The sequence below is a fragment of the Vulpes vulpes genome, chromosome 3, assembly GCF_048418805.1.
Source record: "Vulpes vulpes isolate BD-2025 chromosome 3, VulVul3, whole genome shotgun sequence".
NCBI classification, from domain to species: domain Eukaryota; kingdom Metazoa; phylum Chordata; class Mammalia; order Carnivora; family Canidae; genus Vulpes; species Vulpes vulpes.
The window spans coordinates 130,997,933-131,018,780 of record NC_132782.1 but is presented as its reverse complement, the minus strand read 5'-3'; the positions used below and the strand labels follow the sequence as shown (position 1 = coordinate 131,018,780).

The window sequence follows — 20,848 nt, the reverse complement described above, 5'->3', positions numbered from 1 at the left end:
ATGGAAAAACATTCCATGCTCGTGGATTGGAAGAACAGATATCATTAAAGGTCTGTACTACCCAAAGCAATCTACATGTTCAGTGTAATCCCTATCAAAATACCAACAATTTTTCACAGAGCTAGAACAAACAATCCTAAAATTTGTATAGAACCACAAAAGACCCTGAATAACCAAAGTAATTTTGAAAAAGAAAAACAAAGCTGGAGGGATCACAATTCCAGATTTCAAGTTATATTACAAAGCTGTAATCAAGAGAGCATGGTACTGGCACAAAAATAGACACATAGATCAATGGAATAGAATAGAAAACCCAGAAATGGACCCACAACCATATGGTCAACTAATCTTCCACAAAGCAGGAAAGAATATCCAATGGGAAAAAATCTTTTCAACAAATGGTGGATAGCCACATGCAAAAGGATGAAACTAGACCACTTTCTTACGCCATACACAAAAATAAATTCAAAATGGGTGAAAGACCTAAATATGATAGGAATCCATCAAAATCCTAGAGGAGAACACAGCAGCAACCTCTTTGACATTGGCCATAGCAATTTCTTACTAGAAATTTCTCCAGAGGCAAGGGAAACAAAAAGCAAAAATGAACCACTGGGACTTCATGAAGATAAAAAACTTTTGCACAGCAAAGGAAACAATCAACAAAACTAAAAGGCAACTTACAGAATGGGAGAAGATATTTGCAAATGACGTATCTGAGAAAGGGTCAGTATCCAAAATCTATAAACAGTTTATCAAACTCAACACCTAAAACACAAATAATCCAGGTAAGAAATAGGCAGAAGATATGAATAGACATTTTTCCAAAAAAGACAGACGGCTAACAGAATGCTCAACATTCCTCATCATCTGGGAAATACAAATTAAAACTACAATGAGATACCACCTCACATCTGTCAGAGTGGCTAAAATCAACAACACAGACGCAACAATGCAGAGAAAGGGGACCTTTCTTTCACTGCTGGCGAGAATGCAAGCTGGTGCAGCCACTCTGGAAAACAGTATGGAGGTTCCTCAACAGTATGGAGGTAGTTAAAAATAGAACTACCCGAGGATCTAGCAATTGCACTATTAGGTATTTACTCAAAAGATACAAAAATACTGATTCAAAGAGACACATATATCCCAATGTTTATAGCAACATTACCAACAATAGCCAAATCATGGAAAGAGCTCAAATGCCCATCAACTGATGAATGGATAAAGAAGATATGGTGTGTGTGTGTGTGTGTGTGTGTGTGTGTGTGTGTTATATTATATACATATAATATTACTCAGGAATATTACTCAGCCATAAGAAAGAATGAAATCTTGCCATTTGCAACTATGTGGATGCAGCTAGAGCATGCTAAGTGAAGTCATCAGAGAAAGACAAATACCATATGATTTCACTCATATGTGGAAATTTAGAAATTAAACAGATGAACATAGAGGGGAAAAAGAGAAAGGCAAGCCATAAAACAGATTCTTTTAAAATAAAGAAAAGATTTTATTTATTTATTAGAGAGAGAGAGAGAGAGCACAAACAGGGGGAATGGCAGGCAGAGAGAGAAGCAGGCTCCCTGCTTAGCAGAGACCCCGATGCAGGGCTCAAACACAGGACTCTGGGATCATGACCAGAGCTGAAGGCAGATGCTTAGCCAACTGAGTCACCCAAGTGCCCCTATAAAACATATTCTTAACTATGGAGAACAGAGTAAAGATTGCTGGAGGGGAGGTGGGCAGGAGAATGAATTAAATGGGTGATAGATATTAAGGAATGCATTTGTGTCATGAGCACTGGGTGTTACATGTAAGTGATCTTTCACTAAATTCTGCTCCTGAAACTAATATTATACTATATGTTAACTAAGTAGAATTTAAATAAAAACTTAAAACTAGGGGTGCTTAATCCGTAACACACAAACTTTTATCTAGTCAACTGCTACTAAGCCTAAAAATCTCTGAGAGGCCTTTCTAGTCACTTCCTTCCCCTCTCCACCCCAGACTAACAAGGTCCTTCCCTGGGTCCTATAACAATCCATACACACTTCTGACACAGCAAACATCACCCCAATTGTTTATTTACTTACCCCACTAGATTAGCTGCTCTTCGAATGAAATAGGTCTTCCATAATTTACTATTTCTAGTACTTCACTCTTAAGCACATGGTAGGTATTTAATAAATATCTGTTGAATGAATGAATGGATTAAGAGACATACATGTTTCTTTTACTTTTAAAAAAATTAATAGATTTATTTCTAAGAGCAATTTTAGATTTACAGAAAAACTGAGCAGAACGTAGAGTTCCCATATATTCCATCTCTCCCCCCACTCTCTGTTTACATTAGGGTTCATCCTTTGTGTTGTATAGTTCTATTAGTTTTGACAAATACATAACATCATGCATCCACCATTAGAGTATTGTACAGGATAATCTCACTGTCCTTAAAATCCTTAGCTCCACCTAGCTATCCTTCCCCACCTTCAACCCTGGATAACCATTTTTATTTTTACTATCTCCATAGTTTTGTCTTTTCCAGAATGTGATACAGTTGGAATCATGCAGTATGTAGCCTTTTTGGACTGTCCTCTTTCACTTAGCAATATGCATTTAAGTTTTCTCCATGTCCTTTTGAGCTTGATCACTAATTCCTTTTTACTGCTGAATAATATTCCACTCTTAACATGTACAACGGTTTACCCATTTAGTTACTGAAAGACATCTTGGTTGTTTCTAAGGTTTTGTTTTAAGGTTTTTATTGATTTATTTGAGAGAGAGAAAACTTGCAAGTTGGAGGAGGGGCAGAGAGAGAGAAATGGAAGCAGACTCCCTGCTGAGTGGGGAGCCCTATAAGGAGCTCATCCCATAACCCTAAGATCATGACCTAAGCTGAAACAAGGAGTTGGATGTTTAACCGACTGAGCCACCCAGGTGCTCCCCAAGTTTTGACAATTATAACAAAGCTGCTATAAACATCTGTGTATAGCTTTCTGTGGACACAAGTTTTCAATTTATTTGAGTAAATACCTAAAAGCATGATTATTGGATCATATGGTAAGGGGCTACAGTTAGCTATGTAAGATACTATCAAATTGTCTTCCGTGGTCACCATAGCATTTTGTATTCCTACAAGCAAAGAATGAGAGATACTGTTGTTCCTCATTCTTGCTAGCATTTGGTATGGCCAGTGTTTTGAATTTCAGTCATTCTAACAGGTATGCAATAGTATCTGATTATTGTTTAAATTTTTAATTTCCTGGGATGCCTGGGTGGCTTAGTGGTTTAGCACCTGCTTTCGGCCCAGGGCATGATCCTGGAGACCTGGGATTGAGTCCCACATCGGGCTCCCTGGATGGAGACTGCTTCTCCCTCTGCCTGTGTCTCTGCCTCTCTCTGTGTGTATCTCTCATGAATAAATAAATTTTAAAATATTTTTAAAAAATAAATAAATGAATTTAAAATTTCCTAATGGTCTATTATACAGTGCATCTTTTCATATGCTTATTTGCCATTTCTATTTCTTCTTTGATGAGGTGTCTGTTCAGGCCTTTTGCCTTTTAATTTGGTTGTTTCTTTCATTGTTGAGTTTTAAGAGTTCTTTGTATATTTTAGATACTAATCCTTTACCACATACATGTTTTGCTATTACCTTCTCCCAGCCTATGGCTTGTCTTTTCATTTTTTAAGTGTTTTTTGCAGAGCAGAAAATTTTAATTTTAATTAAGTCCTACTTATACTTTTCTTTCATAATTCATGCTTTTGGTGTTGAATCTAAAAACTCATCATGAAACACAAAGTCATATAGACTTTTCTCCTGTATTATTTTCTAACTTCATAGTTTCATGTTTTACATTTGGGTATATGAACCCCATTTGAGTTCATTTTTATTGGAAAGTGTAAGGTCAGTGTCTAAATTTACTTTTCTGCATGTGGATGTCTAGTTGTTCGGCATCATTTTTTGAAAAAGACTATCCTTTCTCCACTGAATTGCCTTTGTTTCTTCATCTAAAATCAGTTGAAAGAGACACACTCTTGACCAGAGTTTTTCAAAGTAGAGGTATTTAGTGGACTACAGCCAGCATCTTTAAAAAATGAAATGGCCTAGATTAAAGAATATCAGAATGCAGTAAAAGTAAGTATTATTAGTAAAACTTTTGTTTAAGTTATATTATGTGTGTGTGTGTGTGTGTGTGTGTGTGTTTCTGTGTGTGTGTACTGGGTTAAGGTATAAAATGTATTTTTCTTACTAAAGGTTGTGGTTGAAAAACTTTGGAAGTCAACTGCTCTAGAGAATCTACGAGCTATGAAATGACATAACCATTAGATTTAAATAACTGTCTGCCATATTTACCAGAAATTTTCAGAGTTATACATCTAAGATGCAAATCTAATGTCATTCTTCTGCTTAAACCCTAAAGGGTTTAAGATCATTCTGAAAGCAATGGAAAGTAAAATGTAGAGAGAAAAGGTAAAACTATGGAGACAATAAGAAATGTAAGAATACATGCAGCGGGGCCATTCAGAAAACCATTGTAATGAGCGAGGCAAATCATGATAAAGACCTAAAATATAGGCAGTTGGCTTTGGAAACAGAAAGGAGATGACTCTAAGATCTGGAGACTGGATTATGCACGGAGCAGAGATGAGAATATACTGAAAGAGGAAAGGTAGTGCTATTTACCAATCCAGGAAATATAGAAAGTGGACTACTTTTAGAGCAGGTAAGTATGGTTTTGGATATGATCAATCTAGGGTGGTGACAGAATTTCCAAGTGGTGAAGTCCAGGAGGCATTTGAATATTGAGGTTTGGAGCTCAGCAAATACTTAACAGTTGAAATTATGAGTATGAATAAAGCCACCAAGGGCAAGTAAATAGAGTAAGAAAAATAAAAGGCAAATAATAAGATCCTGGGGATCATAGGCATTTAAGTAGTAAAGAAAAAATGGCACCCACCCCCAGCTCATACACACAAATAAACACTCAGAAAGGTGTGAAGAAGGCAGCTCGGGTGGCTCAGCGCTTTAGCGCCGCCTTCAGACCAGGGCGTGATCCTGGAGACCCCCGGATCGAGTCCCACGTCCGGCTCCCTGCATGGAGCCTGCTTCTCCCTCTGCCGGTGTCTCTCTCTCTCTCTCTCTCTGTCTCATGAATATATAAAAATCTTTAAAAAAAAAGAAAGGTGTGAAGAGAACCAGCACCTTAGCATCACAAAACTAAGAGAGGCAAAACAAGATAGTAGATTTAAACTCAAACAGATCAGCAACAACATAAAATACGAATGAACAAGAATGCTATTAAAAAACAAAAATTTTCAGCCTCTGAAAAGACAAAGATTCTCAAAGATAAAAACAAAACAAAGTCCAAAGATGTGCTCTTCATAAGACTCACATCTAAAATAAAAAAAAAAAAAAAAAAAAAAAAGGCCGAAAGTAAAAGAATGGAAAAAGCTACACTAATCAAATACAAACTGAAAGCTGGTATAGTCCTAGCAGGTTCTATAGGTAATAATATAACTATATTGCTACCAGCCAAAACAGACTTCAAGGGATACATTCTAATGATATAATGAGAAATCATCATGAATTATAGCATTTTTGAATTAACAGGCTCTATGCAACCTTAAGATACCTAAACCATAAATGACAGAACTAGAAGGAGAAATTGGTAAATTCACAATAATGGTGGGAGATTTGAACACCTCTCCCAATAATTGGTAGAATAAGTAGACAAAAAAAGTCAGTAAGACTGGAAAAGATTTGAACAATGTGACAACATAATTTGGAAACAACTTAATATAGAATATTTCACCCAATACTGCCACACACATGGAACATTTTTTTAAGTGCTAAGGTATAAATTTTGTCTCACCAAGATTCAGAGTTCAAATCATTCACAAGGCATCTGTAGCCTTAAATGCACAGGTCATAAAAGCAGTCTGAAAATTGCAGAACCAAAAGATCTGAAGACACTTCACTAAAGAAGATATACAAACGGCAAATAAACATAAGAAAAAATGTTCCTCACAAAATGCCATTGGGGAATTGCAAAATAGAACAACAATGAGCTACCACTACGCATTTATTAGATTGGCTAAAATTCAAAACACTGACCATACCAAAAACTGGGGATGATATAGATCAATAGGAACTCTCATATTGCTAATAGGAATGTAAAATGGTATATTCACTTTGAAAAATCGTTCAGCAGTTTCTTACAAAATGAAATATACTCTTACCATTTAATCCAGCAATCATGCTCCTTAGTATTTACCCAAATTAACTGAAAACTTATGTCCACACAAAAACCTGCATGCTATGTTTATAGCAGCTTTACTCACAGCTGTCAAAATTGGGAAGTACCCAAGATATCCTTCATTATAGAAGTGGATAAATAAACTGTGCTATATTCAGATAATGGAATATTATTAAGTCTTAAGAAGAAATGAGCTATCAAGCCATGAAAAGCCATCGAGGGACCTTAAATGCAAATCATTAAGTGAAAAAAGCCAATCTGATTGATTTCAAGTATATGACATTCTAGGAAAAGGTAAAACTATGGAGACAATAAAAAGAACAGTTGTAACCAAGGGTTGGAGATGGGATAAAAGAATGGGTTGGAGCACATAGGATTTTCAGGGTAGTGTAACCATTCTGTATGATACTGTAATGGTGGATGCGTATCATCATGCATTTGTCCAAACCCATACATTGTACAACACCAAGAATGAACTTAAATGTGAACTACAGATTTCGAGTGATAATGAAGTATCAATGTAGGTTCATCAATGTATCAAATGCACTACTCTTGTGGGGGACCTTAGTAGTAGAGGAGGCTGTATGTATATGGGGTTTATAGGAACTCTATTTTCTGATCAATTCTGCTATGCATCCAAAACTGCTATAAAAATAGTCTATTTTTTTCAAAGATTTTATTTATTTATTCATGACACACACACACACACAGAGCGAGAGAGAGAGAGAGAGAGAGAGAGAGAGGCAGAGGGAGAAGCAGGCTCCATGCAAGGAGCCCGACATGGGACTTGATCCCGGGTCTCCAGGATCATACCCTGCAGCACTAAACCGCTGCGCCACCAGGGCTGCCCTAGTCTATTTTTTTTTTTTGAGGGGGGGCAGAGAAAGAATCTTAAGCAGGCTCCACACCCAGCACAGAACCCGACTCAGGGCTGGATCTCATAACCCTGAGATCATGACCTAGACTGAAATCAAGAGTCAGATGCTCAACCGACTAAGCTACACAGGTGCCCCTAAAGTCTATTTTTTAAAAAAATTAAATAGCTAAACATACATTTCAAAAAGTTAGAACAGAAAACAAAACAAAAACAAAACAAAAGAGAAAAAAACAACCAAGGAGGTAGAAGGAAAGGAAGAATACAGAAACTAGTAAAATAGAGAATAAACCTAAAGTACAGAAGATTAACAAAATGAAACTTTGTTCCTTAAAAAAAAAAGTTCTGGGCACCTGGCTGGCTCAGTTGGTAGAGCATGTGACTCTTGAGCTCCAGGCTGTGAGTTCAAGCCCCACCTTGAGTGTAGAGATTACTTTAAAAAAAAATTTTTTTTTTTTAATTAAAAAAAAGTTCCAAGAAGAAATAGAAAATGTGAATAGTTTTTACACTTAGAAACTGAGGAAGGAAAAAGTGTCAAGAAAGCAGGCCTGGTCAACAGTACTCAATGGCATAAAAAAGTAAACAGTTAAAATGGAAAACTGCCTGATGACTCTGGCAATAAGGAGATCACTGATTACCTTAGCCAAGAACAGTTTAAGTAGAATGGAATGAAGTAGAACTAGTTTCTAAATGGAAAAAAAATCCTGGAGATGTTAACATTAACGCTATTATACATCTGCAAGAAGATAGATTTTATTTATTCTTACCTTTGCACAGTGTCTCCCACATAGATGCTCAAAACAGTATTTGCTGAATTAACTCAATTGGAAGACAAAGTATTGCATATAGAGGACTTCAAATGCCTGATAGTATTGAGAACTGAATTAAGAAGTCTTTCTAAACTGGAGTGCGATCTTGAGGTCCTGGGATTTCTAAACAGATATAGAGCCTAGTAAAAGTGATGTTTCAAGACTGATCTGGATTTGGGCTTACTATGTAAGAGGGAATACTGAGGACAGAGAGCCTACATAGGATGCTTTTACAGCAATCTAGGCCCAGATGAGGACATGCCAAATGCAGTAAGATGAACAGTGAAATCTGAGAGACATCATGAAAATAAAATTATTAGGATTTGTTAAAAAATGGATATGGAAGTTAGGAGAAAAGGATGTGAAAAGTATCTAAAAGGCTGAAAAAATTAAGAAAATGCAGGATGGGAGATCACTGGTGATATACAGTGACAGTTTACAGACCTTATTAAATAAATAAAATCTTTTTTTAATAAATAAAATATTTTTTAAAAAAGAAATTGGATATTTAACTTTCAGCATTTATCTTTTGGTCACAAACTTTCTCAAATAAATTTTATTTTATTTATTTATTTTTAAAGATTTTATTATATTCATGAGAGACAGAGAGAGAGAGAGAGAGAGAGAGAGAGAGGCAGACACACAGGCAGAAGGAGAAGCAGGCCCCATGCAGGAACCCGATGCGGGACTCGATCCCAGGACCTCAGGATCACACCCCAGGCCAAAGGCAGGTGCTAAATTGCTGAGCCACCCAGGGATCTTTGACAAATAAATTTTAAATCCAGTTGTTAATTGGGATCTTTACAAGTGAATAAAAACCAGCAGAACATTTATTCAAATTTACATACTTTTATCTTTATTTCCAGAAGGCAAGAAAATGGGATAGTTTTGAAATATCTATGGGAAATGTCACAAATAAAAGAAAAAGGTGTTTTGCTGTTTTGTTTTTTTTAAACAATTTAAAGCTAGGAAATAAGTTCAAAATAAAAAATTAGCACAAGAAAGTCAAATGACAAATCTGCAAGATATTTAATACTATATACATATATCAGAAGTTTTCAAAAATGTAAACACACACATCGCTCCTACAGTTCAAATTCATCTCCAAAGTCAGCATACACTGTGGAAGGTTTCTTGCCTTCCTCTTTTCATTTCATTTTGGCTCACCTCTACCCTCAATATATCTTGAAACATAGATAGTATGGAAACAAAGAACATAAGCTGTCTCGAGAATATTCAGAATGAAATAGCTCAGCATTCCTTTTCTTTTTCACTAAACCATGCACCGCACCACAAAATTAAACAGACATCTCTAGGGATACGGATTTGCCAAGAGTGTTTCTGGCAAAAATAAAACCTGGCTCTTCTCCAGACTTCTATACATGGAAAACAGTGGCTGCCCTACAGATGGAGATTGATTACTGGCTGGCTGGTCTGTGGTTACTTAGTAGTGTCAAGATAAAGAATATTAGGCACAGATCATTTTCATGTCCAAAGACTTCTGACATCAAACTTGCTCTGCTTAATTTCTTACATTCTGCAATAATGAGTTATTTACTGGAGAGACAGTAAGAAATCTAGCCCTCATTCCTTATTGTACAAACAAGCAAACCAAAGCCTAGAGAAGGTAGGTCATTTGCCCACAATGACACAGCTAATTGGTGACAGTACAAAACACAGGTCTTGAGACTCCCAGTTCAATACTTTTTCAACCTTTCCATTAAGCAGTACTATCTTTCTAAATCATATTTAAAAGACCATGTTGCTTGTATCTTAAAGTCTTTTTATTTAATCTAAAACTTGAATGTCATAGGCTCTTTTTCAATCAGTATTTTACTAGAAATGGCAATATACTTTTATTTTATGACTGTACATAATAGTTTCTAAAAGGATTATGTATTTTAAGTCTGGAGTCACCAAAGTAAAATGAGTCTAGAACTGGATTCCAAATTATAAAAACACATCTAAGAAATCCTGTACCTTTAAACTTGGAAAGATTCTTTAAAGATTATGGTATGTGACTGACTAGGTGTGTGACTTGAGCCTTGTTTCCTCCCTACCTATAGAACAAGCAGGTTGGATCAGGATCATAATTTATTATATCATATTAATATATGATATGATTATATATGATTCATTATATCATATTATCATATAATTTATTCTATCATTTAAAGATTTATTTATTTAATTTTAGAGAGACAGTGTGTGGGCAGGGGATGGGATCAAGGGAGAGGAGAGAAAAGAGAGAAGCAGACTCCCTACTGAGAGCAGAGCTTGTAGTGGAGCTCAATCTCAGGACCCTGAGATCCATGACCTGAGCAGAAAATAAGAGTTGGATGCTTAACCAACTGAGCCACCCAGGTGCCCTTATTCTATCATTTAAATTATAATTCCATGTAACTTGATAAGACTTTTATCTAATCCTTAATTATCCTTTTTTTTAAAAAAGATTTTATTTATTTATTCACGGGGGGGGGGGGGGTGGGCAGAGGGAGAAGCAGGGAGCCCGATCCTGGGTCTCTAGGATCACACCCCGGGCTGCAGGCAGCGCCAAACCGCTGCGCCACCAGGGGTGCCCTCTAATCCTTAATTATCTTATAACATTCAAATAAGAGCAAAGAAACAAACACAACGATACATATTTGATTAAACAAGTTAAAACATAGAAAGTACCTCCAGTATAAGAAAGTAGTAGATTTGACTCTGTATAGAGTCAGAGAGAAGGATACTATCATGAAAAAATTGTAGTACACAGTTGAATTTATGATTTAGATCACATCTTTCTACATTCATTTAACCAAGTAGATAGTTTCAAAAACCCAAGTCTAGTTTTTCTGAAAGGGAAACAGAGAAGAACATAAAAGCTGCTCAGCATGGCTGTTTAGTCTGGCTCGGCCAGAACCACCATAGCAGGTAGCATGCACCTCCATCAGGTATGAAGAACCCTGATCTATTGCTTTACTGAATGCTGTTATACATGGCCTTGGATGATTTATGTTCCAGCTCTTTAATGAACAGGTCATTTAGATATTTTTTTTTCAATCTACCATTAGTAGAAACAACTTTTACCTTCACTTTTCTACTTGAGAAAACTATTAGTTCATACAGACTACAGATGTTCATTACATGCAATTTACTGTTAGCTACTCTAGGGAAAACCAGAAAGTATTAACATAAGTTCTGCAACCACCAGCTTCCAGGATTTTACAATTGAGCAGGATCATGCAAATTTGATGACCTCTGAGTTATACTTTTAAAATTAAATTCTCACCACGTTTTTGTGTCTAGTTTAATTGCACTTAGGTCCTATGTCTCTTTGCTAATAGACATCAAACACAAAGTTCATTTATAATGCAATAGAGAAAGGGATTAAAGCATCATAAAGAGCTAATCCAACTGATGGTTATAAAGAGAAGACAACTAGAAAATGTGAGATTATCAAACTATGAGCTGAACCCCCTCCAAGATTCAGCTTATTCGTCAGACCTAAAATATTTTTGTTTTGATTAAACACTGAAGCTTTATATCCCTTTGAGAGAATAAATCATATCTGGGGGCCGTCTGTATCTCTGGTTCAATTTGCCTAGAGCAGTCTTGTAAAAGTGGCTGGGTCAGAGCAATAAGACTACTAGGTTATCAGTTTTGTCAAGTTATTTATCAGGCTAATTAACTGATCTGAATTTCTGGGTTTTCCCCTGTGTTAAACTGGGACAATAATATCTGCCTTGAAAACCTTGCAGTGCTAGTTACCATAAGGATCAAAATGAAATACTGTAAATGAAAGTACTCTGCAAACTATTCTATAAATGTAAGGTGATATTATTATTGAGCTTAAGTTTTTTGAACCTTTCATATAAAATCCAAAGCTAGATACAGTCAGATCAACATCTTTCTCCAGGGACACCTGGGGGCTCAGTGGTTGAGTGACTGCCTTTGGCCCAGGGCACAATCCTAAGATCCCAGGATCAAGACCCGGAGCATCGGGCTCCCTGCATGGAGCTTGCTTCTCTCTCTGCCTATGTCTCTGCCTCTCCCTCTCTATGTCTCTCATGAATAAATAAATAAAATCTTTTAAAAAATCTTTCTACAATCACTTCAACTTTCTTATAGCACACTTACTGATGACTAACCCATCATGAATAATTTGCAAGTATTACTTTACAGTTATATTATACTTCTACCTAACTCTAGTAGATATGACTTTCAGCCTAGGGGAAGGGAATCTCAATAAAAATCCATACCTGCTTTATTGTGCTGGAGATCAAATAGCGAATCAGGAAAGAATAACAGATCTAAAAATGCTCCTTTAGTCTCTTTTGGGGCTAGGACTGGAACTCATTCTAGCAGCGAATGACCCAATCATCACCAAAATATTCATGCTGCTTTTGGAAAAAATCTCAGCAAAGGTCATCTGACCATCCAGTTGAGGGTTGGGGGGGGATGTCTTAACCTCTCATTACACCTATATACAAAAGATCAACCTCTAATGGACTATGAAAGATAAAAAAAAGATAAGACAAAATTCAGAAAAACATTGTGACTTTAGAGTATTTGAAGTATTTGTATCCCCTTAAATCAGACATAAAAACTTTGACCACAAAAGAAAAAATTGGTACATTTGATTACATTAAGATTTATGTTCAAGAGATGCCATTAATAGAGCAAAATGACAACCCACAAAGATAGATATAATAATATACCTGAAAAGAACCCATATAGATTTTACATAGAGAATTACTGTGAATCAATAAGAAAAATATAGACCATGCAACAGAAATACGAACAGAAGACCTGAACTTCTGTGACTTTCCAAAAGAGGCTATCCATTTGGCAAATAAACCTGAAAAGATGTCCAGCTTCATTAGTAATCAGGCCAATGCAAATTAAAACCACAATGTGATATCATTCTACACATATGAGAACATCTAAAATGAAGAAGATGTAAAATACCGAGTATTGGTGAGGATATGGTGCGATGTATGGAGTATTCATACACTGTTAGTGGTATAAACTGGAACAATCTTTTTGGAAAACTGATTGTAATTATTTATTAAAACCGAATGTAGGAATATATATGACCCAGCAATTCCACTCCAATGAAATGCTTATAAATATTCACTAGACAAGTACTAAAATGTCCACAGCTTCAATATTTGTAATAACTAAAAACTGGAAGCAAACCAAAAATCCATTAACAGAATGAATAAATAAGTTGGAGTATGATCACACACACAAAATACTACACAGCAATGAGAGTGAATATGTATAATTACATGTGACAATATGGATGAGTCTCACAAATGTAATGCTAAGCAAAAGAAGCCAGACCCAAAAGGCATGAGTCCACTTTATCTATCTATCTATCTATCTATCTATCTATCTATCTATCTATCATCTATCTATCTCCAAAATAGTAACAGACAAAACTAATATGTTCCATCAGAAGTCAGTATTGTGGTTATTACTGCAGGGGGTGGGGGTGACAGAAAGAACATGCAGGGGGCTTTGAGAGTGCTGACAAGTTCTATTTCTTTTCTTTTCTTTTTTTACTTTTTTTTTAAAGTGGGGGAGCAGCAGAGGAAAAGGAAGAGACACAATCTCAAGCAGGCTCCATGCCCAACACACAGCCCAACACAGGGCTTTATCTCACAAACCTGACATTGTGACCTGAGCTGAAATCAAGAGTCAGATGCTTAACCAACTGAGCCACCCAGGTACCCCTCAAGGTTCAATTTCTTGATCAAATATGCATTTCCATATGCATTTAAACTTTAGTAAAAAGTTAAGAAGCATTACTTTTTCTTGTTATTTTGTGTTAAGGTTCTGATCTTTCACATAAAAAATCAGCACCTCTTGAAATAAATACCAAAACACACGTAAATGCTAATAGCCAAACTGATTTTAAGCTAATTGCAGATTAACTTTTAGCAAATTCATAGCTTCACAGAATTAGAGATCTAGTTATAGTCTAGGATAGGGAATTTGCTCTTTTCTGGTTAAAAAAAAATTAAAAAGTGTTAGTAAAACAATGATTTTCTTATCCCTCTCCTTATCATTGTTCTTATCAGGAACTATACACAGAGCAAGGTGCATTACATATATTATTTCATTTCATTCTCCTAACTCTGTGAAATAATTTTATAATCTTCATGATTTTACAGCTAAAGAAACATAGGCTGATTATGTTGTCTAAAGGCAAACAGTACAAATGTGGTAGTGCCAGGACCTGAATTCTGGTGTGTCTGGCTCCCAAGCTGATGTTCTTTTTTTTTAATATTTATTTATTCATTCATAAGAGACACACACAGAGAGGCAAAGACATAGGCGGAGGATAAAGCAGGCTCCTTGTGGGGAGGCGGATGCAGGACTCAATCCCAGGACCCCAGGATCACAACCTGAGCCAAAGGCAAACACTCAACCACTAAGCCACCCAGGTTGATATTCTTAACCACCATTTTATCTCTGCCTCATTGTCATACTGGGGGCTTTACAGCATGGGGTGATGATAATCTTCTTTGGCTTTTGCTTAATCACTTTAGGCTGCTATATGTGAACAGAACATCTTCCCAACCCTCTGTCCCCTCACACATTTTTTTTAAAGACTCAGGAGGGGGCTGGGGGAATGCCTGGGTGGTTCAGTCAGTTGAGCGTCTGCCTTCAGCTCAGGACACAATCTTGGGGGTCCTAGGATGGACCCCTGGGACAGAGCCCTGAGTAGAGCTCCCTGCTCAATAGGGAGTCTGCTTCTTCCTCACTCTACCTCATTCTCTCTCAAGTAAATAAATTTTTTTTAAAAAGACTCATGGAGGGACTGGGCTGTTAAGAAGTGAAAGATGGGTGTTAAGATAGAAAATCCATGCCACCAGTAGACCTACAATACATTGTTAAGTTTAACAGCTTTTTTAAAAACTTTATTTTGGGCAGCCCAGGTGGCTTAGCGGTTTAGCGCTGCCTTCAGTCCAGGGTGTGATCCTGGAGCCCTATGATCTAGTCCCCCATCGGGCTCCCCACGGGGAGCCTGCTTCTCCCTCTGCCTGTGTCTCTGCCTCTCTCTCTGCATCTCTCTGTGTCTCTCATGGATAAATAAATAAATCTTGAAAAAAATTATTTTAATTCCAGTTAACATACAATGTTATATTAGTTTCAAGTGTATGACATAGTGATTCAATAATTACATACATTAATTACTCAGTGCTCATCAAGACAAGTGCACCCCTCAATTCCCATCATCTATTTAACCTATCCTTCAAGCCACCTCCCCTCTGGTAACCATCAGTTTGTTCTCTATAGTTCAGAGTCTGTTCCTTGGTTTCTCTCTCTTTCTCCCTTTTTTCCCTCTTTGCTTGTTTTTTAAATTCCACATATCAGTGAAATCATATGGTATTTGTCTTTCTATGACTTATTTTGCTTAGAATTATACTTTAGTTCCATTCATGTTATTGCAAAGAGCAAGATTTTATTCTTTTTATAGCTGGGGTGGGGGGCACATCTTCTTTATCCATTCCTCATCATGGACACTTGGGCTTCTTCCATATCTTGGCTATTGTAAATAACGCTGCTACAAACATAGCAATGCATGTATCCCTTTAAATTACTGTTTTTGTATTTTGATGGTAAATACCTAGTAATACAATTGCTGGATCATAGGGTAGTTCAATTTTTAACTTTTTGAGAAATCTCTATACAATTTTTCACAGTGGCTACACCAGTCTGCATTCCTCAAGTGCAAAAGGCTTCCTTTTTCTCCACATCCTTGTCAACATCTGTTGTTTCTTGTGTTTCACATTCTGACAGGTGTAAGGTGATATCCCTATTGTAGTTTTGATCTGCATTTCACTGATAAGTGATAATGAACATCTTTTCATGTGTCTGTTGGCCATCTGAATATCTTTTTTTTTTTTTTAAAGATTTTATTATTTATTTATTTATTCATGAGAGACACAGAGGGAGAGAGAGGCAGAGACACAGGCAGAGGGAGAAGCAGGCTCCATGCAGGGAGCCCAATGTGGGACTCGATCCCGGGTCTCCAGGATCACACCCTGGACTGAAGCCGGCGCCAAATCGCTGAGCTACCGGGGCTGCCCCTGAATATCTTCTTTGAAGAAATATCTGTTCATGTCTTCTATTTGTAAATTAAATTATTTATTTTCTGGGTGTTGAGTGTTAGAAGTTCTTTATATATTTTGGATACTAACCCTTTATCAGATATGTCATTTACAAATATCTCCTCCCATTCCATAGGTTGCCTTTTAGATTTGTTGATTGTTTCCTTCATTATGCAGAAGCTTTGTATCTTGATGTAGTCCCAAGAGTTTTTTGTTTTGTTTTGTTTTTTAAGATTTACTTATTTGAGAGAGACAGTGTGTGCAAGTGTGAGGAGGGGCAGAGGGAGAGGATCTCAAGCAGATTCCTTGCTGAAAGGGGAGACCAACACAGAGCTTGATCTCACCACCCATGAGATCATGACCTGAGATGAAACCAAGAGTCAGATGCTTAACCCACTGAGCCACACAGGCACTCCTAAGTGCTTTCTGCCTTGCTCTCTTCTAGGATTTTTATGGTTTCAGGTCTTTAATCCATTTTGAATTTATTTTTGTGTATGGTGTAAGACAGTGGTCCAGTTTCATTCTTTTGCATGCTGTTGTCCAGTTTTCCCAGCACCATTTGTTGAAGAGACTTTTTCCCCTTGGATATTCTTTCCTGCTTTGTCCCAGATTAACTGACCTTATAATTGTGGGTTTATTTCTGGGCTTTCTGTTCTGTTCCATTAATCTATGTGTCTATTTTTGTGCCAGTACCATAGTGTTCTGATCACTACAGCTATGACTTGAAGCCTGGAACTGTGATGTCTCCAGTTTTCCTTTGCACTTTCAAGATTGCTTTGGCTATTCGGGGTTTTAAGGTTCCGTACAAATTTTAGTATTGTTTGTTGTTTTTAACAATTGGCTACATGGAAAACTCAGTAGAAGTCTCAGCAGACTGGTCTCAAATGAGACAACAAGTCAGAGTGAGTGTTTCTACTTATGCAATAATGGAAGAAGCAGGGACAGACTAAGCAATTTTGTAAAAAATGATGGTCAGTATGAAGGTTCCTGATTGTGCAAAGGTGTCTGCTTTTCTTTAAATCTTCCTCTAGAGATTGTTATTATTTTCAAAAGTTATGTTGACAAGGATAGATTATTTAATGTGGATGCTAGTAAAGCTTTAATAAAGTTTAGGTTGGCAGGAGAAACATGATTGACTGGATTATTGATCTGTACTTAGTTTCTAATCTTTAATCAGATACTTCTCTGTCCAGAAAAGTATTACTTAGCAGATGCCTTCCCAAGTTGCAGATATGGTACCTAAGAAGAAACAAGCACTTTCACTTACTCATTCTTCTTTGGAAAACACTAAACTTAAAAAGTAACTGTCCGTTTGTGTCAAGTATCCATTTCAGGGTTAAAAAATCACACTTTGACCTGAGGGTGATTCCATCATCCTTCATTTATAAGGAATTTCAAAGTTTACTTTTGAACCATTCAACATGAAGATTTAACCTTAAATGCCATTCTCTATAACAGAGTTAAAAACATACTTGCCAATATCAAAGAACTGTATACTTAATGAGTGTTAGAGTTTTTCATAGAGTCATAATCTTAAATCATGAACTAGGGTTATTCCCTACTTTCACCTCTCCCCACACCGAGAGATGAAGCAGCCTCCCAGTGATGCTATAATTCGCACCACTTCTCCATGGAGGTGGCCGATGTGTAACTCTAAGGTATACCAACCACTTAGATGAAGGGCATACCCTCATGTCCTTAGACATACGTCTACTACTTGTCTCTTGAAAGCATTTATATGAACAAGATGACGATGTGGCTCTCTTTAGTAAACACAGATAGTATCGATCTGTATCTCTCTGTGCATTATTCTGTCTAGGCCCTTTTCTATTACAAGTTCTACAAAAATATTAAAAGAATCTTTTTCACATTAGGTAATAAAAATATGCCATCCTCTAACTGAAAGTGGAAAAAGAAATTTTGTGTGACGCTGTTAAAGGATTTATCATCATACAGTATGACATTTTCTATATTCAATATAACAGAATTTTAAAATAACCAGAAATTTATTAATTTTGAGAAATTTTTATGTAATGGATAGAGTAAAAGTTCTTGATAAGAAAAAATACATTGATTTGTCCAAGGTAGCCATAAATATATGCCAAGAGAAATAGTTTGAAGGGAGAAATTGAGGGACGCCTGGGTGGCTCAGTGGTTGAGGGTCTGCCTTTAGCTCAGGGTGTGATCCTAGGGTCCTGGGATCAAGTCCCACATCGGGCTCCCTGCTTGGAGACTGCTTCTCCCTCTCCCTGTGTCTCTGCCTCTCTCTGTGTGTCTCTCATGAATAAATAAATAAAATCTTTTTTAAAAAGTTCTTGAAATAGGCAAGCACACAACATAGATGGCCATAATGTGTTTTTTAAAAGCCATTCAAATGTTTATTAATTTTTGGATATCATAACATTTTATGAGGAAGCTAAAGCATTCCTCTTTTATTACTGAAAATAGTGTTACTAGGTAGGTAAGAAAAAACTGTTCCTATCAACTATCATTACCATGTCACCAGTAAATGAAAAAAATAAGGCTAAGAAAGACAAAGGAGAAAAAAAGAAAGAAGAAAGAAAGAAAGAAAGAAAGAAAGAAAGAAAGAAAGAAAGAAAGAAAGAAAGACAAAGGAGCTTGATATAAGGCAAATCACAGGCTTGAAATCTCATGCTAAAGCATATTACTCATCTTAATATAACATTAGAATTCTTTCTACTTTTTTTAAAGTTCAAAATCATTTCAATAGGATGCGTGGGTGGCTCACTCAGTTAAGTGTCTGCTTTTGGCTGGGGTTGTGATCCCAGGGTCCTGGGACTGAGCCCTACATCAGGCTCCCTGCTCAGCTGGGAGCCTGCTTCTCCCTCTCCCTCTACCTGCTCCTCCTCCTCTTATGCTCTCTCTCTCTCTGTCAAATGGATAAATAAAATCTTTTTTAAAAATCACTTCAATAAAAAGGCTTGCTACATAAGACATCTATAACCCAATACTATCATTTTGTATGGTTAATTTCTATCACCTTTGGGGCGGGAAGTCTACATAACATAATGACTTTCAAATTTATTTGGCAGATCTAGCTATGGGCCACTTTTTATTAACCTGATTTAATGGGATCTATTTTAGATTAATTAATCCTCAGAGATATAAATTCCTTAATAAAGCAGTCAGCAGTATTTTAAAATATTAACCAAAACATTCATAAATCATGTTAAGCAATCCATTAGCAAGACCAAAATACCTCACTTTCTTTTTCTATTTGCAGCCTTCAGAGCATAACTCTCTGCTTTCCCACCTTCCCAAACACCTCCTTGTATTCCATAACTCTTCCTTTCACATTCCACTCCTCTATCATCTAAGAAATGATTAGATGTAATTTACATATATCAAGTGACTGCAGTTAATTTACCCTATAACATTAGCTAATCTCAAAGTATTGGTATATATTAATTAAGTCAGCCAATGGTGTAAATGGAAGGCTTAACTTCCTACTTAAGACTAGGACATCATCAGGTAGAAAGAGAAATTTTTGGGTGGGGAGGTAGGAATTGGAAGTCTGAAATCATGCATTATCTAATGGTAAACCTGACTTAGTCCTTTTCGGATGATGGATATTCCCTGTCCCTCTGCCCTCTCGAACAGAGACTGCTAAAAACAGAACCCTCCTCTGCCTCCTTTCTTTTTCCTTTCTTGCCTGTTTGGAACACAACTGAACACACCTGTACTGATTCAAAAAATAGATATTAAAGGCCAATGAAAGCATCTAAATAGTACAATACTTCTTCCTTTTTAATCCTACCCTTAACTGGAACCTCCCAGGTTCATTAGTATTTATTTCAACTACTTCCGGCAATTAAGATTTTGATTTCTTTTTTTTAAAGATTTATTTATTTGAGAGAGAGAGCATAAGCAGGAAAGGCAGAGAAGGAGAGAGAATCTCAAGCTGACCCCACATTGAACCTGGAGCCAGACTCAGGGCTCCATCCTATAACTCTAAGATCATGACCTGAGCCTAAACCAAGAGTTGGCTGCTTAACCAAATGCCCCAGATTTTGATTTTTAAAATTCAATTTTGGAATGTAGCCCCTTCATCAATGGGGGTTATGTATTATTGAAATCTAGCTTTTTATTTGCAGACGCCCAAGAAAATTTTGAAAACTATACATCCCCTCACACATTCTTAAACTGACATCTAAAATTTTTCACCATAAGTTTAAGTAGTTGCACAGGAGTAAGTTCATTGTAAATATTGATATTTTAAAATAAAGCTGTTATATCATCTTAAATATAAATGTATCAAATGAATTTAAACTCTTTAGCAATTTTACCATTTCCTTTTCCCATTTTCTAATTGGATTGTATGTCTTTTACAGTTTTGAGAGTTCTTTATATATTCTAGATACTAGTTCTTTGTCAGATATGTGGCTTGCAAACATTTTCCCCCCATCTGTACCCTGTCTTTGCATCCTCTTAACAAGGTTTTTTGTAGAGTAGATTTTATTTTATTTATTTTATTTTATTTTATTTTAAAGATTTTATTTATTTATTCATGAGAGACACCGAGAGAGAGAGAGAGAGAGAGAGAGGCAGAGACACAGGAAGAGGGAGAAGCAGGCTCCATGCAGGGAGCCCAACATGGGACTCGATTCCAGGTCTCTAGGATCACACCCTGGGCTGAAGGCAGCAGTAAACTGCTGAGCCATCCAGGCTGCCCCAAGTTTTTATTTTTGATGAGATAAAACTTATCAATTTTTCCTTTTATGGATCATGTTTTTGATGTCAAGTCTAAGAACTTTTTACCTAAGTTGTAGGCCCCAA

General features: G+C 36.5%; 1 protein-coding gene across 3 annotated transcripts in view; it reads right to left on the bottom strand.

The window, feature by feature from the left end:
• DIPK1A (divergent protein kinase domain 1A) overlaps positions 1 to 20,848 on the bottom strand; it is a 114,082-nt gene that overhangs the window by 69,132 nt on the left and 24,102 nt on the right. Inside the window, exon 2 of one of the 3 annotated variants that reach the window (XM_072754611.1) lies at positions 2,094 to 2,191. The exons of the other annotated variants lie outside the window; for them this stretch is intronic. The gene's annotated coding sequence lies outside the window, so the exon portion shown is untranslated. The remainder of the gene's footprint in view (positions 1 to 2,093; positions 2,192 to 20,848) is intronic. 3 annotated transcript variants of the gene reach the window in all.